Source organism: Strigops habroptila, chromosome 20, assembly GCF_004027225.2.
Source record: "Strigops habroptila isolate Jane chromosome 20, bStrHab1.2.pri, whole genome shotgun sequence".
NCBI classification, from domain to species: domain Eukaryota; kingdom Metazoa; phylum Chordata; class Aves; order Psittaciformes; family Psittacidae; genus Strigops; species Strigops habroptila.
In genome coordinates this window covers 3,020,796-3,045,142 of record NC_044296.2, presented here as the reverse complement: position 1 = coordinate 3,045,142, position 24,347 = coordinate 3,020,796, and the positions used below count along the sequence as shown (strand labels likewise).

Below are 24,347 nucleotides of genomic sequence, written 5' to 3'. Positions count from 1 at the left end.
TCTTTCAACTTTATGTTGGATGAAGATGTGCTTCCTTTTGTTTCTTTGAAATCCATGGCCTGCTAATTCCAGCATATATTCTTTATTCTTGAGAAACAATGAGTTAGCATTTCTGTTTACAGAAACAGTTCTGAATCTGTGGCTGTTCTGGTTGCCCTTTGCAGGATCTGCTCTAATTTTACTACATCCTTGGGAAAAAGAATAATCCAAGGGTTGCGGGCTTGACTTACAATCACAGAAAAGTGAGATTCATCAGCTGGCTTTTGACACAATGTGTTTTGATTAAAGAAAAGTGTATATCATCTTACAGATCTGCAATGAATCAGTTCCTGTTAGGTATAAGTTCTTCCTGGGGGCTTTGTACAAACTGCTGAGAAGTACAATTCATCAGTCTGCTCTGATCTGCTGCTCAGGGTAGAGATAAGAGGAAGAACGGGAGATAGGTCTGAACCAAATCTCTGAAGCCTGAGCCCTGACATGGTTTTCTGCTAGTGGAAGGAAAGCAGTTTTACCAGAAATAAGGATCTTTCAACCAGGTAGATAGAGTGCATGATAAAAAATCCTCAAGGTGTGCCCTCATTTTTACAGAGGTGCAAATGGTTAAGTGTCGGTTTTGAACTAGGATATTACACGTGTATCCCTTCACAGCTGATCAAATGCATTGTAGAAGTGTAAGGGTAGTTTTATTTCATATCTTCATGTATTTAACAGTCTTTCTGCCTGCTCAGAAAGGTAAGAAGCTGGGAAAGTTCAAAGGCTGCTCTGTCTAGAGAAGAAGGGCTTTGTAAAGATGCTCTGTCTGAACAGAACTAGAAGATATAGTGCAAATCGGAGGTGAAAAATGAAGGAACGCCATTATTTTAAAACATTTTTGGGGTTTTCTTTTCCATTCAGGTTGCAGATAACACAAAACGTGGCTGATGTTCAACAAGACATTAGTAATTGTCTTCTATGTTTATAGCCACAGCAATAACGGACATCAATGCACCTTAGGAAATATTAGTTGCATAATGCACTTGCCCAAAACAGTTCTACTATTGTTACTAATATTAATGTTTCCACTCATCCTTCCGGGTACAAGCTATGTGTCACCTTGTGCACTTGATTGCTGGAGTCCTCACTCATGAAGTGTCCCAAGACAAATGTCATGTGGGTATATGTGCGACTTTGTGGGCTGCAGATATAAATAACAGATAGAAGTTAGACTCTGTGGCCTAAAACTTGATGCTTTTGCATACTGGCCTAGCTAAATCTTCATTCCTTGCCCTTAAAAGGCCAGATCCTGCCTCCGATAAGAACTTCCCCTGCCTCCCACTTCAAACCCAACCTCCTTCCTAACTTTCCCACCTCCAGGTAAGTGTAACTGTACCCTCCCTCTGGTTTGGCTCCTGCCTCTTGTCCTGGACCCAACCTTACTTCTATTTTACCTCCACCTGCTTCAATTCACACAGCATTAAGTTAGGGTCTGAAGGAAATTCCCACCTTGGCACGATGGATTAGAGTGTGAGGGATCAAACAAATGCGAGAAACTTTAAACAAATGTCCTGGAATGAATTTGCTGGAAGGAAGAGCTCAGGTTCTTCAGAACTTTTTTGTTCTGTCTCACAAATGGCTATTTTGGGTGCCTTTTATTTCCCATGCTTCCCGTCTGTATTGGGCAGTGAATGCTGGTTACAGTAATCTTGAAACTTCCTATAGAATCAGGCACCAGGAGCAAGAGAAGGACAGGGAGGAAAACTTACTTTGCTCAATGTGGGTGATGAGTTTAAGCACTGAAAAAGCCACCTGTTGATCTTTGACTCATTCAATGACAAAGTCATGTCAAATACTAACCTGAAAAATTCCTGGTAAGTGATTAAACCCTGAAACAATAGCATATTTCTGCCTCTTGACACTGTCAGAAACCACAGGTACACTCATCCAATTTCTCCCTTTGATGCTTTGAGATCAGAAGTAATTTTGATCAAAAGCTGGAGGAATTACCCTAAACTTATGCTAAAGGGCATTCTTTGTTTTGGTCTTTAGTTGCCCTCAGAACCTTCAGATACTGTTTGAGATCTCAAAGACTTCTGGTTAAATTAAAATAAATGCATTCCAAATTCCAATTACAAAATCGCACTCATTTGGACAGGGAATACTTTAAAGGATCTTCTTGTGATTTAAAGCAGATCAAAACTCTGGTCATGCTGAGTTCACTATCCAAACCTGGATAGTGAACAGATGTAAAATTTGTCTATTTTGCAGGACTGCATTGTGCAGAGATCACAGATGATGACAACTTGCCAATACTGAAGGTGTCTAAATCTGTAAAAGTAAAGAACTATCTGTAAATAGTTGATGTTTTATCTGCAAGCAGCAGAATATTTAATCTTTTAGCTTCTACAGAAGATTAGCATTTTTAGGCTCAGTGTTCACATTTCTGGCTAAAAACTGAATAATGCTTGGTTTTGGGATGTTATGTTGATTATATTGCCTCTGAGTTTGGGCAATTTTCAGCCTGAAACATCTTTTTCTTGGGGGAGGGAAGACAACAGCAATGCTTTCAGCTGAAAATGTCAGCTAGGCCTGCTCCCCCAAGCCTCTGAACAGCCCTGCCAGGAACCTTAGTGATGTTGTCCCCATGACTCAGAGAAGCATTTTCCAGTTATCTAAACAAGTACTACTATTACTCTAGGTACATGGTGAGAAATGAGTGCATTGCAGTCCTAATAAAGTGTCACCTTGACCATCACTTGTGTGTTGGTCTTTGCGGGTCCCAACAGCCATGTGGTCATGAAGCAAGGTCTGTGGGGCTTGAAACATGGCAAATACCAAAGTTTCAGTGCATTAGTTGCTAATCAAAGTGAAACACTTCGCCCTTCTTTCGTGGTTTAAGTCCAGCAAGCAACTAACTACCATGCAGCCACTTGTTCATTCCTCCCTCCTCACCACTGCCCAGTGGGACAAGGATGAGAATCTGAAAAAGAAAAGGTAAAATACTGTTGGTTGACATAAGAACAGTTTAATAATTGGAATACAGTAAAATATAATTATAATATTAATAACAATATAACACTAATAATAATAGGAAATAAAAAGAGGAGTAAAACCCAAGAAAAAAAGTGATGCATAACTCAATTCCTCACTACCCACCGTTACCCAGCACAACCTGAGCAGTAATCTTCCAGGTAACTCCCCCGGTTTCTATGCTGGTCATGATGTGCTGTGGTATGGAATACTCCTTTGGCTAGTTTGGCTCAGGTGTTCTGTCTCTTCTCCCTCCTGGCTTCTTGTGCCCGCCCTCACTGGCAGAGCATGAGATTGAAAAGTCCTTTATCAGGGTAAGTGCTACTGACCAACAGCTAAATCACGGGTGTGTTACCAGCATTGTTCTCAGACTACAGCCAAAACACAGCACTGTAACAGCTACTAGGAAGAAAATTAACCCTATCCCAGCCAAAATCAGGACACCACCTTTACCATTTGAGGCTAATCCTGTAGAGGTGTTGGCTTATCAGGCTGAGTGCTGGCTGGTCCCTCTGGCCCAGCGTTTTGTAATCCTGCTTCAGCTGCTAACAAGGTATGTGGCTGAGGTAAGTCAGTTGTTGCCCCTTCCCTATCTGTATAACAGGGGCAATGAGATTAGTGGGTGGCAAGTTCTATGTGAGAGCAATTTTTATTATCGTGATGAAAGTTAGTTAGACAAAGTGCTTGTGATTGTTCACTGGGTCAACAAAATACGTCCTTTTAACTCAACTGGGTCATACACATTTTTTGGATACCCCATGATGGACTTTGCAGACACTGGTGAAATGTGAGTGCATCGATGTGCTGACAGCATTTTGAAAACATGCCTCCAACACAAGAGCAATAGCCGAGGGAACCTGTCCTCAGGGTATGTGTGTGCATGGTGCTGTACTCAGTGTTCCTGGTATGACTGCAACAGAGAGAAAACAATCGCATGGCTATATTAATTTATTCATTGGTGTTAATTAATAGCACCTTTAATGGTCACAGTTTTGTGTTCTAATTCTGGCAGAACCCAGCTATGTTCATGACCATGGAAAACTTCCTGGCACCGTTGAGCACCATCAGTGAGCTTGCCCTTCAGCAGAGCAAGGCTAAGTTCCTCCATGGCCATGTGAGCAGTCCCTCCCGGCGCAAGCGGGAGTTCATGCCAGATGACAAGAAGGACAACATGTACTGGGAGAAGAGGCGCAAGAACAACGAGGCGGCCAAGCGCTCCCGGCAGAAGAGGCGCCTCAATGACTTTGCCATGGAAAGCCAGCTGGCTGCTCTCAGCGAGGAGAACTCCATCCTCAGGACAGAGCTGCTGTCCCTGAAGCTGCGCTTTGGGCTCATCAGCCCAGACACCAGCACCTACCAGGGTCACTCCCTTCAGGATTTCCTGGGAGTTTATTTCAGAGGGCACAGAGTAGCCTCCCCACACCTCGAGGCAGAGCCCTTTGCTGGGAAGTCCTGCTTCTTCGCAAGGAAGAGCTTTGTGCCAAATGTGCTGGAGCCAGCAGACCTTTCCTGCAAAACCTTTGGCCCATCCAGTAACATCCTTGGCTGTGACTCAAAGCCAGGTCCCATGGACACACCTGGCCTTCAGGAGCCTATGAGGCTTGATGCATCCTTCAGATCCACAGTTTGCTCTCCATTCCCCAGTTACTACTGCCCAGACAGATATACTTTCCATTCACCTTTGTCAGGCAGTGCCTGCTTCTTGTGCCCGTCCCCCAGTCCAGCTGAGGTGAGCAAAGGAAGCAGCACGACTGTCTCAGACGAAGATGATGAGCATCTAGTGCCCAAAACCTCTCCTCTACAGCCATGCAGCCTGCCGTGCCCTTCAGAAGATCATCTGAAGGGCCGAAGCTACGCTGCCCTACCTCACAAGCTCCGTATTAAGACCAAAGCCCTCAGCAGCTTGGAGGAGAGTAGCTTGGACTCCCACTGAGGTGGTAGAGGAATGGCCAACTGTGGGGCCAAGACCTTCCAAAGACATAAAGGGTTTGGAAGGAGGGGGTGGGAGGGAAACATGCTTCAAAGAGGGAAGTCATTTTCCTTGCTTTGCATAAACTGTAAGGGAGTCTGGGCTGCGTCACTACAGCACAACTGGAGCTGGCCATAATGTCCATCTTGCTGGGTGAGACCTTCCAGACCCTTCAGTTGTTGTGTATGATTTTTACACAGCTGCTCTGCTTACAAACCAAGCTAAAATTTGAGGCATGAAGGGACCAGAGGCAGGAAGAGGCTAAGACAGTAGAGGTGATACCCATGTAACACAACAACTGCTTGGGGTGGCAGCCGTTACCTTTGCTTTATTGTTGCCTTCATCTTCACAAATGTGCATAAGTCTTAATTGCTTGGCATAAGTCTTAATTGCTTGACATAAGAAACTATTGATGGAGACAATTTATCTTCATCTGTCCATGAAGGACATGGGGGCATGATTTCACTTCTGTGAAAGGAGGAGGAGACATAGAAGCATGCAGTGCCCAGGGCAGGGAGGGAGCAGTAGCCTCAATAAAGCCTATTTCATGCTGTTCCTCAGTCACCTCAATTTACAAGCCAAAGATAGTTTTCAGAGATGTATTCCAGGTATAGCTGTAACTTCTTGTCCTCAGTGCTCCTTTCACGTTTTGTCCTTTGTCGTAAGGAAAGGAGGCTAATGTAGCTCTGATGTTTCTGTCAGCCCTAAACATTTTTGACATGTTGGACAAATACAGCCTAATCTCAAAGAGAATAAGCAACTATGAATTGTTCTCCTCTGCCCCAATACATTTTTATGCATAGACTTGTAGAAAACTGCATTGCCTGCTCAACTCTGCTAGAAACCAGAGATGACAGTGGGAGCTCAAGCTCAGATCCCTTGGAGTCTCCTATTTGCTGTTCTGTTGCTCACAGGACTATTCTGATGCTTTTTGTGTTGCACTATTCTCACTAGAATTTCATGCCCTAGACAATAAAGACAATTGTCAAGAGTTGTTTTCTAGAAATCATTTTATGGCTAATAAAGAACTGCACCAATAATAAGACTGCAAAAAAGGACAAACCATGGTACCTGACATGGGATGTAATAATCCCTCAAACTGGTTTGGAAAAGAGGGCCCTGAATGTGAGCTGTACAATGAGTCATTTGAACTGTGGAGGTATATCAACATGTTGTGCCTAATAAAACTGTTTCTAGAAGCTGCAAAATGTGTTGCCTGTCTGTTGGGACTGATTCTGCACCCAGCTTTCCTCCTCAGGGACAGCCAGCGTGGTAAATACGTCCTGTGGAGACAAGTGCTGCTCAGTAGGAGCACAGGGAGCTGCGATGGAGGGCACAGGTTCAGCAGGCTGTGGGGCATGTACCTTCCTGATTGTCCATAAATATGCTTTCCTCCAGCTCACCACCTTTTATACTGATACCCCTCAGGAATAAACCCTCCTGACTGTCCATCTCTTGTACTTTGCTGCTGAGATCAGTGCAGAAAAGTGGGCAGACCTTCATGTTGGCAGCAGCTAAGGCTGGAGCCCCCAGGCTGCAGCATGAGGGGGGCAGCTCTACTGTACTCACTGACATGAAGGGAAACCAGAGTGCTGCAACTGCTCTTCAGGTGTGAAACTTGACACAGTGATGCTTTCAGATGAAAAGAAATCACAAGTGGTTTGATTTCCTGTCCTATTCCCTCTGTCCTCTCTTCCCCTCAGAACTGGTAGGGACAGCCCATAGCAAGAAGGTGGCTTAGAAATTATTTCATTAGAAGAAATTGCCTCGCCCCTGCTCCTGCCCTTCCCTGTCACTGCTGGACCAGCTTTTCTCACCACTGTGCATGTGCCTGCAACCATTTCTGAATGCAGCAAGGGATATGGGGTGCAGGCAGCAGCCTGGCTGTGGCAGCAGAGCTGAAGGTAGATCAGCTCACCGTGCTATGTAGGATGGGTTCAGTGATGGGTTTGGTGCTCACACTGATGGACATAGCCCCCAGGACCTACTGTGAGATGACCCTGAGGGGTTTAAACCTGCAGGTGCCGAAAGGTGACTTTCTGTGGACCTGGTTCATCTGAAGATGACTAAGAAATGAGTGATGCTTCCTGTTTGTTGTGTCTCTACTGTGGCACAAGCCCAAGGCCAAAGCTGGAGCTGGTGTAAGCTGCCTGACCCCGCGAAGGGAGCAGAAGGGTGCAACAGCAGCAGGAAAAGCAGCAGGAGAGCATGAAAAGTGTGAAGTCAACCGGCGCTTGACCCATCCCTGGCTCATCTCACATCTTCTGAAAAAATAACTGTCATGTTTCTGGTTGGCATTTCCACCATCAGGAATCCCAGGTGACCTTGGCAGGGTCAGTGCCTGCAACTCCACCTTGCACAGTTGGAGCTGGTTTGCGATCCTTTGAGGGCCGAGGGCTCATTTTCCTTACAAATGCCAGTCAGGGGCTGATGCTGGTGCCTGGAGGTATGTTTGCAGAGAGAAGGTGCTGGAATCCAGGCTAGGTGGGCAAGAGCAGGGCAAGGAGGATGCAACATTACTCCTCTGCATTCATAGTGGTGCTCTGACCCTTGCAGTGAGTCGCAGGTTCCAGGCACTGGAGTTAGGGCTGGTTTTTTTTATTGTTTCCTATGCAGAGAGATTGTGTGGGGCTAGATTGAGTGATCGCAGGCAGCAAGAGCATTTCTGCTTCTTATGTCTTGCTGTCCTTATTAGCCACACAAGAGCTGCTCCTCACATGATCTGCCTGCTGTGCTCTGAGCTGCCCGGATTGCACCCCACTTCTTGCCTGCTGAACATTGCCCTTATCTTTATATCCAGGTGCCTTCCTTACATGCCCTCCTGTAGTGGTCTGTCTCTGCACTTCTGGCAGGCAGCCCTGTGTGTAAATCCCCTGACAGTGCTTTGCACATCTTATCAAGTGTGCAAAATGGTCTCAGTTCTCTTCCTTGCGTAACTACCCCATTGCTGTTTGGGCACCATCTGTGCAAACATGAAAAAGTATTTTGAAAATCTGGATTTAACAGGAATGGTGATAGAAATTGTTCATGAAATACTACCAGGAAAGCATGCACGCTTTTTGATGCCCTCCTGCATCTCTGTTGTTAGGAATAGGCAGAAACTGATGGTAAGAGCCTCAGTAACAGTTCAGTGCACTGAAAGTTGCACAACAAAATGCCTTGGTACCTGTGGTCTTGGGCTTCCAGGGGACTAAGTCCAATGGTAGAGATGTGCATGACGATCAGCTTCTTGGCCTGATTTATCCAGTGAGGGTTTAGGGATGATGAACTTTGAAATGTCTATGAGGTCCATCCATCCTTGCACAGTAAGGTGAGGCTGAAATACAGTTGGAGAAATGGTCTTGAGATACCCACTGGCCATCATCTGAGGCAATTTTCAGCCTCCTGTTTCACCTGAATGGAAGCTTCACCCTGTGGCTTGCAAAAAGATAAAGCAGGTTAGAAAACCCAGCTCCCTTGAATGCAAAACACCAGGATATGTTGCCTCAGTTCCTAACGCCACCAAATATCCTTGTCTATGTGCAACAAAGCTCAGCAGTGTGTTAAGAGGAAGTGATTATTAGAGGTATCTTGAGTGCGTGGGACTCTATTTATGAAACTGCCTTGCAGCTTATATCTTTCTCTTATCAGAAACTCAGTCTTCATAGAATCCCAGACTGGTTTGAGTTGGAAGGGACCTTAAAGCTCATCCAGCTCCAACCCCCTGCCATGGGCAGGGACACCTTCCACTAGAGCAGGTTGCTCCAAGCTCTGTCCAACCTGACCTTTAAATTCGCGCTCAACTATGCAGGGAAAAAACCCAAACAAACCAACAAAAAGAGATAAAATACACACCGTTACATTAGCCTGTAAATATGATGTAGTAAATGCAACTGGATAAGTGTGAATACACTAAGCTATTCATCTTTAAGCTCATTTTCTGATATAAATTCTTCTGAAGATGACAGTCTTTCATTTCTCACATGGAGCATTACTCATGCTTGGTAAGTGTGCTAAAACATCAGAGGGAACTGGGGTGGGGGGTTGACAACTCCTTGACCTCAAACAAACTACTCAAATAGCGACACTCTAGGATGAATAAAGCTTGCCTGATTCTTATTTTGAATTTTTTCAGACATTAAAAGTCTTTTCAGCTGTGATGCGTAAGGGCTGGGTGTTGGGAAAAGAGCAGCTAACAAAACCCTGCACCCAAACTCAACCTCAGTCCCCAAACCTGTAGCAAGAAGTGAACCAGATGCCTCCACCCCAGCTTACCGTCATACCTGGAGCACCCCTGGCTCACTGGTGCAGGCACAGTCCCAGTGCCCTGGTGAGGGAGGGATGGATTTGTTCCCTGATTTCTCACCCTCCCCCCATGCAGGAATGCTGCGGCAGAGCCAGGTACTGAGCTCCGCTTCCCCAATATCATGCAGGGTTCTGTTGTCTCTATTTCTGTTGTCTTTATTTCTTCTTTGTGCCAAAACCACTTAGTGATGGCTGCATCAATTAGCTTGGACTAAAGTGTGAACTGAGCCTTCACAGAACCCCCTAAAAGCCATTTTTCTGGGTAAAATCCCCCAAACCTCCCTAGAACTCAAGTCTTACCATGTTGAGTTAAACCTAGAAATTGTCTGCTATTTCTGTGCTATTTCTGCTCTATCCCTCTCTATGCATGGATCCAGAGCACTGGGGCTGGCTCAGCACTGGTGCTTGTAGAGATGAACACTCACTGTCACATCTGGTGCACAGCTGGAGTGGTTATAAAGGTGTGGAGGACAATATTGGACATGCAAATGCTGCTTTGGTCCAACAAAATTCAGCTTTTTTTTATATCCAGCTGTATTGTCTGCTGTGGTGCTGCCTTCTGCACCCAGGGTGAGAGGGAAGGGTTGCCCAGGCAGAGGAGAAACCTGACAAAGGATTTCTTGCTTGCAGATGAACAAGTTGCATCCTGGTAAGAGGTGTGAGGTGCGCTGTGATTGTGCATGTGTGCTCATAGCCCTCTGAACGGGAGAGAACACCCCTGTTAACCACATTGCTGCACAAGAGCATCAGTGGAAGGATACCAAGCACGTGAAAGGAGGTTCCAGTTATTAGAAACTGGAGGCCCTGTTACATCTTCAGGTTTAGCCCTTCCTGAGCTCGTTTTCTGCCCAACTGATTGGGATGAAGCCACCATCAGAATGTGGGCTGGGGAGCAGCTCCTGAATTCAAGTGCAGATTAAGGATGAAGATGTGACGTGAAGGGTGCTAAAACAATTTGCTGCGCTTAGTGCTCCTTCTCCCTGCAAGGCCATTTCCACTCATGAGATGGTCTCTGGAAAGCAGTGATCTGCATTTCCCCATTGGCTCTTGTACAAGGCTCCACATCCCTCCTCCTGCTCTTCTTGTTCTTGCCGTTGCAGGCAGGATGGAAAGTGATGGTGTGGACAGGAGTCGATCTCCTTCAAGAAACCTCCCAGCAGGCTCAGCACCAGGACTGCCACACCGATGGGTCTCTCCTGCAGCTGGGAAAAACCTTTCCAAGCAGGGAAGCAGCTTCCGTGTGTGCAGGAGCCCATAACAACAGGACAGCCATCTGCGTGCAACCCAGGTCGATGCTCGAGGCCAGCTCCCTGCTTGCGTGAAGAGGTTCAGCACTAGCCACCTCCCTGGCCCAGGAATGACAAGACATGACGCTTATGTCTAAGCCAACTGTGTGTAAAAATCACAGGGAAGTTTTGCTGTCTGCCAAGTAATGCCTCTCCTGCCTCAAAGCCCCTGGCAGCGCGGGGATGGGGTGGTGGTGGGTGAGCACAGGGCAGCTCTTGGTCCTGCAGCACACGACAGCTCTGTGCTCTTGGTGGGGAAATGCAAGTGATTTTGGCAAGTGGGAAACAGGTGGCGGAGAAAACATGAGTGAAAGAGAAGAGAGTGGAAAGGTTGCATTTAAAGGTTAACACTTCCCCAGGAGAGAAGAGGCGAATGTCTGTGCTCTTAAATAGCATTTGCTGACAATCTTGTCTCACAGCTATTTGGTTTGGGTTTTTTCTTAAAAGACCAATTATGTCCCTTTTTTTCCACTGTACTTGTTCACACCCCTGTTGAGTAGAGAGTCTGATGAACATCATTATGAGATGTCAGGCCATCATCACCTTCCTGGTGCGGTAGCATTAGTTCACACCTCCCACACTCATTGCATTTCTTTAATACAGCAAGAAAAACCAGCGTGGCATGAGAATGAGATTACAGCAGAAAAAGACTTTCCACTAAATAACCGCAGTGTTTTGCCTAACCTCAGAATCGAACCATCCCATTCTTCCTGGTCCCTTACTTCTCTGAAAAGGCAGATGAAGGGATTTCATGTCCTACTAAATCATGCACATGGAATCCCAGCGCGTTGCTGATACTGAGGAGCGCAGGGCTCCAGCACATCGGGTTGACCTGTCCCTTTCAGGCCTTGAGCATGTGATGTGCCAGAGGCTGACTTGCTCATGGCATATTTGCTTTACATCACCAAAAAGGTCTCAGGAGAAGCCTGAGCTGCACCTATCCCTTCGGCACAAAGAAGCCATGTCCATCACTGCCTGATGAGGCTGCCCCCGATTGCAACCAGCCAGTACCCCCGAGCTGAGCACCAGTCCTTCGCATCTGCTGGGCTGTGGCAATCTCCCAGGCACCCCTGCAAAGTCACCGGTAACTGCACATCTGCAAAACATCAGCCATTGACATGCACAGGCTGTGCCACCCCAGGCCTCACACAGCATTGGCAGGCGGAAGGCAGATTTTAACACAGGAGCTTCCCAGCACGGATGCAGAGTGGCCATGGTCTGGGAGGGCTCTGACAGTTCTTTAACTCAGACCCTCACCAAAAGCCCCTGGGCAATCACTGCTGCCATGGAGCCTCTTCCTGAACACTCAAGCTGATGAAAGGACCCATCCTCCTCCATGGGGAAAAGCTGATGGGTGTCAGAAAGTACCTCTGGGAAGGTAAAAGGGTGACCAGAAGGTGTCTGATTAACCACCAAGCAACTTCTTCCCTGTGCAGTGGCTGTGCTCTGTGCTTGCATGAGCAAAGTAGTGGGCAGTGGTGGCAGAGCCCTGGTATCTGCAGGGGATACCATGGAGCAGGCAGAAGAGCTGCCTCTGTGAGTGCAAGCAGCAGCTGCAGAGGGTACCTGATCTCTGCCTTTCCGCTCTCGATCACCCCAACCTGCACTGGGGGTGAACTGGGGGAGAAAGATGCTGCTGCTCTGGCTTTTTGCTGAGCACAAACAGGAGGTGGGGGGATTTGCTGGGCTAAAACCACTGCAGATGTGCCAGCTGTTTTGTGGGCTGCAGCAATACCTGCTCAAGAGGGCTGGGCTCACCACAAAGTTAACCAGAGTCCTGCCCCTCTGTTAAGCCTTTAACAGAAAAAGGTGCAGGCTGAAAGAAAAGAGTTTGATTTTTCAGCTGATATGAGGGATGCAGAACAGCAGCCCTGGGTTATGCCTCGTCCCCTTGTGTTTCCCCTTTCAGCTCACAGGAAACAAACGTGCAGCTCTTTGCTCTGCAGGACATTGGACTGTGGTTTGCAGCTGCGGTGGGCACATGGTGCAGCTCCATCTTTGAGTGCATCCCTGGGGAGACAGCAGCTAGCAGTTCACCCAGGCCAGGAACGCTGCTGTCAGCTTGTTCCTCCCAGGCAGCCCAGCATCCACAGCCCAGGTTTCTAGTGACATTAGAACTTTTCTCTGGAAAGTTTCAGGGGAAATAAAATGGCCACTTTGAGTCAATTTGAAAGCCAAACACCCTTTGCTTGCCAGAGAGCCATGGGAAAGTGCCCTGCAAGATGCCTCCTGCATCCCTGAAGCATCCCTGAGGCATCTCTGCAGCATTTCTGCAGATTCCCTGCAGCATCCCTGTGGCATCCCTCCCACATTCCTGCAGCATCCCATATTCCTCTCACATTCCTTCCACCATATCCTGTGGAAACTTCAAGAGGCCCAGGGGAGTTTCTCAAAAGTTCGTTCAGTTTGGCACAATGCTTTTGGGGATTGTCTGAAGGAGGGTTTGGTGCTGAGCTTGACCCTGTGTGGTATTTCCCATGGCTCTTGCTCCTCTCTGCAGGGAGCAGATCTCTCCTGTGCAGGTCTTGGGTAAATGGGCTGCAGTACGAAGGGAGGGGCTTTTCTGCAAACCATGGCATGAAATTTTGGTGCTGGCTGAGCCATTGCACAGCTCTGTAGAGGTGAGCCTGGGCTGGTGAGGGACCCTCCATCCATTCCTGCATTGTGGTGAGCCCCTGGCATGGGTGGCAATGTTACCATGATGCTGTTGCATTGGCCCTGGTAGCGGACACCACGAACGTGTCTGTGCAGGGTTATAAGAGAGGTTGTGGGGATGACCACATGCACCTGGGGCCATGAGGATGACAGGGAGGCAGCAGAGCACAGATAGGGCTGGGGACCAGGTAGTTTATTGCAGGGCTTCAGTATCACCTCTGAGCGCTTGCCCCAGGCTGGTAGTGGAGCCGTGACTCTCCTGTGGAGTCAGTGCTCTGCTGGGGGTGTGGAAATGGTTGAATTCTGCTGCTGGGAAACGGTGCTGGGTTGATGTTGAGAACAGGAGGTTAAAGAGGTATCTGATTGTGTGTCCTTGCTAAATGGTGCCCGTGCTGCACAAAAGGCTTTTTGATGACTGTTTCCAAAGCAGATGGAGCACTTTTCTCCCTATAAGAGCCAAATAGAACAGGAATTGCTGAGGTGAATGATGAGAAGCAGCTGAATCTTTTATTGCTGCAGTTCAGGCTTGTTTCCAGTCTTCAGCACAAAATGTTTAAAGAGCTGAAAAGGAGACTGATAAACTGAATCTTACTTACTAAGCAGCAATTACCAAGGCAGTTCTGGGTAAGCCCACCTAGCCACATGCTGGGAAGAGAGATGATTGGGAGCTGCCAGGTGCCAGTTTCCCCCACTGGTAGCAGCAGGGACTCTGGGCTGGGTTACATGAAGACAAGTGCAAGGACAGAAATGCTGAGGAACAGCCTGGGTGCATCTGCAGTCCAAGGGGAGAGGAGAGACAGTGGGAGGCCAAAGGTGGTACTGGAAGGAAGTAACCACAAAGGGTAGTGCTGCAGGCGGGCGTTGATGGAACCGGGTCCTGAGCAGATCCCTGAGGCCAAGCTGAGCCTCTTTGTCTTCTTGCTCTGCTGTTGCCCAGCCGCAGTCTCTGCCTGGGGCCAGAGCAGCCTGCGTCACTGCTGAGCTGGCCTGGTCCCAGCACCTTTGCCGGGGGCCCTTTGGAAGCAGCAGCTCCATAGCAAACATGGGCAGGTGTCCAACCATAACACAAAGCGCATTGCGACATCGCATACAGGATGCTGAGAGGCACTGTGGCATGTGAGGGCTCCTTCCTCTTGGAAAGCAGCCCCACAGCAAGGTTCATGGGCACCAGCCATCCCCATAGTGTTCTTGAGCTGGGACCTTTCTCCCGGCAAGCTGCTGCTGCTTTCTTGGTCTCTTTCTCTCCTCTCAGTTGTCTTGGTGCCTCTTCCTCAGTGTGTTTCAGCTTTAGTTATGGCTCTGCAGTTTTGGGTGTTGGGTATGGGAGACCACCTGTCAGGGCTGGGGTTTGACTCCCCTACGCATGGTGTCAGTGCTGGTGGCTGCCCATGGTGGAAAAGGTGTGTGGGATTGGATGTATGTGGGACATCCTGGGCTGCTAGCGAGTGCTGGTGGCTGTGCCAGGGAGGGGGGGATGCTCAGCATGTGTGGCTGCATCTATGCAGAAAGGCATGTTTCATAGAATCCCAGACTGGTTTGGGTTGGAAGGGACCTTAAAGCTCATCCAGTGCCAACCCCCTGTCATGGTCAGGGACATCTTCTGCTAGAGCAGGTTGCTCCAAGCCCCTGTGCAATCTGGCCAGGGATGGGGCATTTGCAACAATCCCTTAGGGAAAAGGGGTCTTATGGTGAGAGCCTGGGAGAGGAGGTGGCGTAGTGCTGAGAAGTAGCTCTTCTCCCATGGCCATGGTGTAAAGCAGAAAATTCATAACCTCTTGGAAACAGGTCCAAAATAGCACCTTCATCTCCTGGAGTACAATGTGTGTATGAGGCCCTTAGTGACACGGTTTAGTGATGGTCTTGGCAGTGCTGGGTTGGACTTGATGATCTTAAAGGTCTTTTCCAACCTGGTTGATTCTAAGAATCTATGATTAGCATCCCTTGTGTGATTTTGCAAGTAAGAGACAGGACTTCACAGGGCAAGGGCAGCAGGGCATGGGGGTACCAGGCTGTAGGGAAGGGCAGCACAGCAGGGAGAGTTTGCTGAAGAGCCAGTGGTTTGCCCAGGCTGCCAAGGCAGGAGCTGGTGCTCTAGTTATCTGGACCCTGCCAGACCTGCTCTGTCATGCAGCTTTCCCTGAGTGCCCACTGTCAGAGCCTGTGCTGGGAAGGCCTTTCTGTTCACGGCATTTTGGTCACGCGATTGCTGTTGCAGCCACGGCACACTGGGTGGCATGGAAACTTGCCTTTCGCAAGCAGATCTGAAAGCTTTTCATCTGGTGTTGCTGACATAACACTGAGTGCTTGAAAAAACCCTTGGTTGATTGAGCAACCAGGTTTCTAATCCTCTGTGTAGGAAACTCCACTCTGCACTAAGGAACCTGACCTGAGGGACAATCTGGTTCAACCTGCCACTGAGGAGCTTTACTTTGAAAGAGAAAAGCCGGTTTGATTGCATGGAAACATTGCCTGCAGTGGAAGGATTAATGACTAATCATGTATTTTTCATTAATCCTAACTCTAGTGCTTTCACTTTCAGCAGAAGTTTCATCTAATGATAGTATCAAACAATGACCTAGAGATCAGCACCATCTCCTGCGCTCTGAGATTGAGGTATGCAACAGGCGTTTTCAGGCAAGTCTGTCTGGCTCAGGTAGTCTGGAGGGGCAGTAGAAGGTCCTCATCACTAACATCAGACAATGCACTATGGGTTGACAACCATGTAGCAAAAGTTCAGGGGTTTCAGTAAACGTAATTTTTGAGTTGGGATGAAAAGTGTTGCTACAGAGGAAATACAAGGAGCTACAGTTTCATGGCAATGAGCATGGCATTTATTCACCTGAAATCAGTATCAATCTCAAAAGAGACAGGATGACTGTATCACTCTCAGATTTAAGAATGCATCTTTATGTAACCTCTTGACATAATTTTAAATATATGAAATTATAGAATCATGGAATGGTTTGTGTTGGAAGGGACCTTAAAGCTCATCCAGTTCCAACCCCCTGCCACAGGCAGAGACACCTTCTACTAGACCAAGTTGCTCCAAGCCCCTTCCAACGTGGCCTTGATTTAACATATTTGCATTTAAAAAGATAAATTGGAGAAAAGCTAAAATCTAGGTGAAGTTTTTAAGTCCACAATAGCAGTCCCCCAAAATCTATGAAGTAGTCTAATTTTCAAGCCTTTTTTAGAAAGCTGACATCACTGAAGGGCCTTGCAAGCTGCAGTTCCTGGTAGTGTTTATTTTCTGTTGGTTGGTAGTCTTTTATTTTCAGTTGGTTGTGTAATATTTGTATGGAATACTGCAGTGCTTTAAAGAAGTATTTTCCTCAACTTCTGCATTGCCGGCAGTTTCCCATGGTATGAAAATAGTTGTGGTAATAGTGCAAGCATTACCTCAAGACAAGAGAAAATGCTAAACATAATTTATTAAAGAAACATTTTTCTAGTACTCATAAATATTTTTCCTTCATCAATGGACAAGCAGGTCCGTGAGGACAGATTTTGATGGCCATGTTAATGCACTTTTCTTGTGCTCAGATGTGGGAAGTACACCCCGTACATGCCTTGTTGAACCTGGTAGAGATGTGACTTTCTTCTTAGGCAAAAGACAATCTGGTGGGAAAAGAACAATGTTAATAGCAAAACAAGAGTCTGCAATTTGCCCTTCATGAGATGCCCCCAAACGACGTTGCCAGGTGGTGATGAAGGGACTCTGTGAATAAGACACTAGCACAATCCCCTATTTTGAATCTGAGGTTTTTTCCTCTCCTAGATCTTGCTGACTGTAATTTTTACTCCTGAACCTCTAAGGGTAGTAGTCCATGTTCTATGTAGATTTAGCTGTTCTCTCCTAGCTGGTGCAAAGCAAACAAAGCTACTTTTGAAATGGTGCTATTAAGATGCTGTTCCCCACCAAATCAACACTAGAGATCAGAAGAGGATCTGCCCTGCTCTTTACGAGGGTATGCAGCTGGAGCATGGCCCCGCGAGGCTGCTATAATCTGTATGTTAAAAGCATTGAATACAAAATTCTGGATGTGATTCCTGCAGGTTATTAAAAATGTCATCTGCACTCCCTCATCTCTAACCAGATCATTCTTCAGATACTTGAACAGGGAAGAGGTTTAAGAAATGTTGCAGGAGATCCCCTAATTCAATCTGCTTGTCATCTTGGTGTTAGCCTTACCTTTGGGTTTATATTTTTCTCTCTGCAAAGGACTTTCACACATGGTCCACTGCTTCCTTTCTAGAAATCTACTTAGCTGACTATAAATATCCTTCCCCATCCTCCTGTGCACAAGTCCTTGAGAGAGTTGGCAGGAACTGAAGGAGGATTTGGCATGCCATTTGCTGTTGCCGTGCATGTCAGGTACTGCTTCCAATTGAGCTTCCTGTGGATGTGTCTGAATGTCCCTCCTGCAACTCCCTGGCTGGCTGGGCACTGCCAGAGCCATTAGAGCTAGGACAGCAAAGGGACCACTTACCAGGAAGCATAACAAGAGGAGGAGAATGAAGCCAAGCAGGATGGAAATGCAGATGAGGATAATTGCCCAGAACTGTAGCTCTGCAAAGGCAAAATAAGGGCACATCAGGGTTTTTTTGACTCCTGTGCATAGGACACAGGGGAAGATCTTGCACTGGCAAAGTTCAGAAGTACTCTACAGTGCATAGGTGAGGCAAAATTGCTGAAAGAGCATCTGGCCTGCCCTGGCTGGAGGGCAAATGTGCCCCAGCAATGACAAGTTGGGTGGGATATAAAGAAACTTTGGTTAAATGGAGTGAGGGTCTAAGGATCTACAACTTTAAATGCCACCTTAGTGTGTGTCAGAGCCCTCAGATGGTTTCAGAGATGTTTAGAGAGACAAAGCTCTCTCTTAGCTGCGGGATAGACCCTTTTGGGGAAGAGGACAGGGCTAAGGATGACTGCAAAAGCTGAAGTTACTTTTGCCAGCAAGTTTGTGGTGCATGGAAAAGCAACTGAGAACTTGTTTTTCTTTCTCCTATTTACTGTTAGCTCTGGGGCTGTGGCTATGCTTGTGACACTGTACTTGGATTTTTTGTAAATACTGCAATTCTAAACAAATTTTTGTGCCAGATCTTCAGAACAGCTTTCCAAATTATATTGCTTTCGCCTGTCCTTCAATTCCATCCTCCTCAGGCTGGCTGACTCTGATGGTACCTTGCTGTTTGCTGCCAGCCTACCAAGAGTAAGCTTCTGGGCTCTTGCATGGGTCTAGTCTCCATTTCCAGGTATGTGATGCTAATATCCTATAGTTCAAGTATTCAGTATTCCCAAAAAGCACTTACCAGATCTTTCAGTCTGTTCATCTGTCTTGACTGGAGAGTAACCTGGAAATTAAGGGTAGGACAGGTGAGAAACAGAACATTCTAGAGGTGATTAAAACAAAACTAACAAGCATTCCCACAAAGTAACTACAGGAGCTCTCACCTTCAACAACCAGACTCTGCTCTTCAAGCTCATAGCTGGGGCCCAGCTTGGTGAATCCACGTGTCAGGCGTTTCAGCTCCTCATACACCTCTTGCTTTTGTAAAGCCCTTGAGAAGGGGTCAGGTGTGAGCTTGCAGATGGAGGCGACACTTGTGTAAGTCTTCCCACTGGCAGGCCTGCAGGATGACAGCCAGAGTCATCAATATGGGAGAAGAGAAAAATAGAGCAGGGTAGAGGCAGGGAGAAGGATTCAGAATCAGGCTCAGGTTTGCAGATGTCTAAGCAGTGCTTTATTAGCATGGGATTAGTTTCTGCAATTTATGCTGGATGAGACAGGAACTCATGCAGCCTTGTGAAATCAACCACTGATTTAATCCCAGGTAAGGCATTTTGAAGCGGGTCAATCAGCTCCACTTTTTTCTTCCTCTAAGAGGTGTTGGAGAAGACACACAGAAGCAGAGCTTGTTTTCAGGCTGGTCAGTTCTGCTGTTTTGCTAATATGCTTATTCAAATAAGTTAAACGAGAATGAATTTGTTTTACTCTGGAATCGTTTATGCATGAGAATAGCTCTGCTAGCATGGAAACAAAACCACCTCTTATTAGACAGAAACCTTTTGTGGTAAAGACAGAAGTGACAGAGGGACTGAAGGTGCCTCCCATGTGTCATCCAGAGCACACAGGTTATGAGGCATAGTAATGCCTCATAACACATAGTAATGAGGCATAAAGACCATGCTGGGGCTCTGAATGGCTCTTCTGCTAACTGGTCTTTTGGGACTCAAGTAGGACGTACCCAAAGCTCTCAACGGTACAGCCAGCAAAGTAGTCCTTCAGGCTGCTAGTTCTGAGTACATCAAGCTGATGGGAAGAAACAAAACAATTGAGGAAAACTGAGTAAACTTAATACTCAATTTGGGCATGGAAATCAAGCAATTGCTGTTAGTTCTACCTCTTTCTCAATTTTCTCTTTGTTCACTTGGTACATCTGTGACCTGGAATCCTGCAGTTCTGGGGAGTAGGGAAGGTTGGAGATTCTGAAACTTAATCTGAAGTTTTCTTTCTTGGTCTTGAGGGGTGTTTCATAAGTTGCCGGCTCAATTGCTAGTTCCAAGCCTGGAAATTAAGAGGAGAAGTTGGTACAAATTCTAGCAGAGAGAAACAGAGGCTTTTCTATCACGCGGCATTGATCTGCAGGCTTTTAGCCAGGAAAACATGCATGGGAATCTGTCAGCGAATTCCCAGTCTACCCTTTGAATCAGTCCTTGTAGTAGGCCACTTGTTTCTGTGGGAAGTTGTACATTTGAAAAGAGCTAAAAGTCTTTACCTCTAAATGTCTGAAGTTATGGTGAGTAGTTACCACTTCCTTTTCTTATTTGTGGAACACCTTAAGCCATTGAAGACCGAAGGGCTACACTGAATCAGACTGAAGGACTGGCCCAAGGCAAAGGACTCTGACCTGAGTCCAGTGATTCAACTTCGTAACAGATTTATTTCCACACACGTGCTTCTCATAGACCAGAAGCTGGGGAACTGTGAATATGCTATGCCAAAAGGGGTTGGTCTGTGTGGAAACAGGGCAGCTGTGATTCAAGATCTACGTACTGTCTACTGAGAACCCTTGCAGCTGGTAACTGCTTCCCAGCCATAGTCCGGTTGCATTTGAAGTACTGTCCTGAAAAACCCTTTCAACCTCAGCTCTGTTGATGTTGGGTGCTGACTGGAAGAAGCACTTGCAGTCAACCACTATGGATCCAGCCCTGTAGATAAAAAAAACAGAGTTTCTGAGATAAACACCCTGGTGATTACAAAACTTCTTCATGTGGGAAAGGGTTTCCTGGAGGGTTGCTGCTATTGTAAGTTCTTTAAGCTAATGTGGTGCTATTGGGAGATGTGAAACAGACTATTTGGGGGCTTTTCCCTTGGACAGGGACAGCAAATGAAATACCACTACCTCTTCTCTCTGCAAACTTGGGTTAATATTGCATGCATACAATAAGATCAGCACTTTTTAAAGCCTTTACCATGCATGAGGGTCCCTAATCTAAGTCTCCTTCCACCTACAGTAGGACAATACACATATACCTGAAGCCCGCTTTTAAAAGCTAGCAGAGTCCAAGTTGAAAGGAAGGGGCTGCATTCAGTCCTCCCCATCAGTCCTCATTAAGAGGATGGCAATCAATAGTTACAGAAATCCTGACTGAGACTGAGAAAAATTACAGCCCGTACCAAGTCAGGAAAAAGTCAAACTGACACATTGTGGGAAGCCTGGAAATGACTTCTTCAAGCATAAACTAAACCATTTCCAACATGAGAATGGAAGGGAGGAATTCTGCAGAGGATAATGGCACTTGGTTACTGGGGAAAGGTGACAAGGTGTGGCAACCTTTCAAACAAAATCAGATTGTATTGCAGACCTCAGCCTTGTGATACTGCAGTTCAGGAACTGGTCTTGCAGGTTGCTCTGACGGTACACTTGATTCATCTAAAATAAAAATGTCATGTTAAATATTAATGACTTCCGAGTCTCATGGTAGATGCTTTAGGACAGCAGGAGGGCCTCTAACTTTGGAGAAACACCAGATTTTTTTTACAATTTTTTTGCTACTTGGATTTCATGGGAGTTGGTTTTCACTTCAGAATATGCCTTCTGCTGATGGAGTCCGACTTCCAGCTTGGCAAGCCTTTTTGTCTTATCTAAGCAAGCTGCCAGTTTTAAACAGCACAATCTGCTGACTGACAGCTGTCATCTTGATTGACACTTCACAGACAGCACAGACTCAGAACTTGAAGTATGGAATGTTACAGCTTCATCTAAAAAGCAAAACCTACTCAATTAGGGCTTTATCAGGTTCATACGTTGGTCAATTGGTGCTGAAGAGAATGTGCTTGATTCTCAGCAATGAATTATGTATGTGCTGACCTCTGAGTTGGCGGAGATTTGTATACACTTCAAGAGATGGGGCTGAAATGCTGAGTGTGCATTTAACAGATCACCTAAACCTCTTGCATTTTGCACTGCGTATATTTGGCTGGAGAGAATATCTTAAGACCACATGTAACCCAACAAAATCAAAAGTAATTCCAAGGCCAATCTCATCTTTTAGATTCTAGAAAATTTTGTTCCCAAATGTTGATTGATTTCTTTTTCTAATTAAGACATAAATCTATGGCAGCTGCTGTAAAAATTGACCAGCACAGACACCATGATATTTGAGCTGCAGCTCCTTACCTTGTCACTGATGCTTTCCACTGCTGCTTTGTATTCTGGAGACTGAGAGTCCAAGTTAGTTAGGTTTTCATTGACTATTCTAAAGCTCAAACTGTAGCCTGATTTGGCTGGAGCTTCAATCAAGATGGGCTTTCTGGCCATAGCTGTGTCTCTGAGGGAGAAACCTAAATAGAAAAGGTAGAGTGCATTTATTTTTACGTCAGATCTATCCACATCACAAAAGTAATATAGGCATATAACAATTAAATTCTCCAGGAATTTTATGATTTAAGGCACAGAAATGCTTCTAGAATGGTGGTATCATGCTGGATTGGTTTTGTCAGTGTCAAAACCTACAGAACACCAACAAACCATAGGGAAAGTGCATTAGTACTCAAGCCCCAGTGGACTGGAAGAACAAGTGATCTCCATGTGATCCCAAAACCATATCTTGATACTGTTCATCGATGCTTACCATTGACATACAGGCTGTTCTTCTCCAGGCTGTAGTGCCCCAGTTTGGTGATGCCATTTGTCATGGTGCTCAGCTCATGATAAACCTTTTCTCTGTCAAACGTGGCAAGACTGGCATTGTTGTTGTAGCTGCAGACAGCGTCTATGCCTGTGTCATCCCTGTGCCTCCCAGACCTAAGTAAAAGTCAGACATGCTCTTTAAGGCACTGCTGATGTTTACAGAACACCCTGTGTAATTTGTATGACTAGAAGTGACAGGTGCAGAAAACTACCAGTGCAATTGGGCGCCTACATCTCTCAGCACTGACATGTGGATACCAAGATAATTTTACCAGCAAGAAAATCATGAACGGACAGGGAGGTATCACTGACTTCTGTTTTCTGGCATCGGAACAACTATGATTTCAGGGTAGATAGAAGGAAGAAGTTTTTTACTGTGAGGGTGGTAAGGCACTGGAACAGGTTGCCCAAAGAAGTGGTAAATGCTCCGTCTCTGGTAGTGTTCAAGGCCAGGCTGGACAGAGCCTTGGGCAACATGGTCTAGTGTGAGGTGTCCCTGTCCATGGCAGGGGGGTTGGAACTACATGATCTTAAGGTCTTTTCCAACCTTAACTATTCTATGATTCTACGATAGCTTATGTAAATTTAAGGTGTTTCAGAGCAGATAAAGAAATGGTTAATTGCACTTTTGGGAATCTTACCTAAATCTCATCACTTTACATCCTGTGTAGACAGAGCTTATGCTGCTGCTTTTGAAAAGACGGTCAATCTGTAAAAAAAACAAACCCAAAAGGTACAACTGAGAATTTGGAAGTATGTCCCGAGTTTAATGCAGGCAGATTAAGTTCATCATCATAACACAAAATGAGCAAAACCAGAGCCAGACTTACATAATAGTTGATAACTTTTGCTGTAGAAGTGAATTTGGGGGAACTCAGTGCATCCAGATCTGCTGTGTACTGAAGGTTGGTCAAGGTGAAATTAAGTGTGAAAAGCCTGGACGTTGGTCTCAGCACAGCAGTTATGCTCAGAGCTATAATCAAACAGGAGAAGGATTATGATCTTGGTATAAAAAAGAAGTTATCTTCACTTTCAAAGACATTCCAAATCCCAGCACAGTTCAAAGCTACTCTGAAGAATCTCTTCCCCTCCTATTTTCTGAGTGTACCACGCCTTTGACACCTTTCCCTGGAATGAGTTTGGTAAAACACTTACGTGATCTCTCAAGTGGTTCAGTGTAACCTGGAAAGGAAACGAACAAGAAGCACTATGTAAGAGAACTATACACTTAAGGGAATGCAAGAGAAGAGGGGATGAATAAATGGGTGACTTGGGAATGAATCATCAGAACCAGTCCCTGTGGGTGTGAATCTATTAAACAACCTACTGCTTAAGCAGAACAAGGTGCTTTTATAAGTGATGACTACAATGAGAAAATATGTGTGCCACTGTTTAAATACGGGAGGGAGAGAGATTGGGTGATAAGTTTATATGCAGGTGAGCGACTGAGGTTAAGACTAAAATAAAGTCATTCTTCAACGTAATATAAAAATTAAAATTTTCAAAAATATCTATGTGAAAATGTTCCTGGAAGTATACACTTCACTTTATGCATGTAAATGATGCAGTAGAATGCAGTGGGACTACCTTTTCCTTAAGGTCACTCTTTTTACATTGAAGTGATCCCTAAGACCTGAGGTGGTCCTAAACTCCTCTATTGCCTGGAGGAATGAGAAAATCAAGCACTTACCATTGATATAGAGACTCTTGTTGTCCAGGTTATAGATTCCTAATTTGGTGATGTCATTTGTCATGCTCTTTAGTTCTTGGTAAACCTTAGCTTGGTCAAACTTGGGCACTTCAGAACCATTTCCATAGCTGCAGATGGTGTCTACTCCTGTGTTATCCCTATTCCTCACTGACCTGAGGAATTGAATATCATGAAGCTTCTGTTAGTTATTAAAAAAATCTGGGGTTTGGGGTTGGGGGGGGGGAGGTTTGTTTCTCTT

General features: G+C 45.9%; 1 long non-coding RNA gene across 1 annotated transcript; it reads right to left on the bottom strand.

Annotated features, from left to right (window-relative positions):
* Positions 1–16,611: 16,611 nt before the first annotated feature.
* On the bottom strand, positions 16,612–18,917 carry LOC115618263. The gene is made up of 4 exons (XR_003994772.1): positions 18,656–18,917; positions 18,514–18,555; positions 17,691–17,770; positions 16,612–16,818 (listed from the first exon to the last, which is right to left on the bottom strand). It is a non-coding gene; the product is annotated as an uncharacterized LOC115618263 (long non-coding RNA).
* Positions 18,918–24,347: the final 5,430 nt, after the last annotated feature.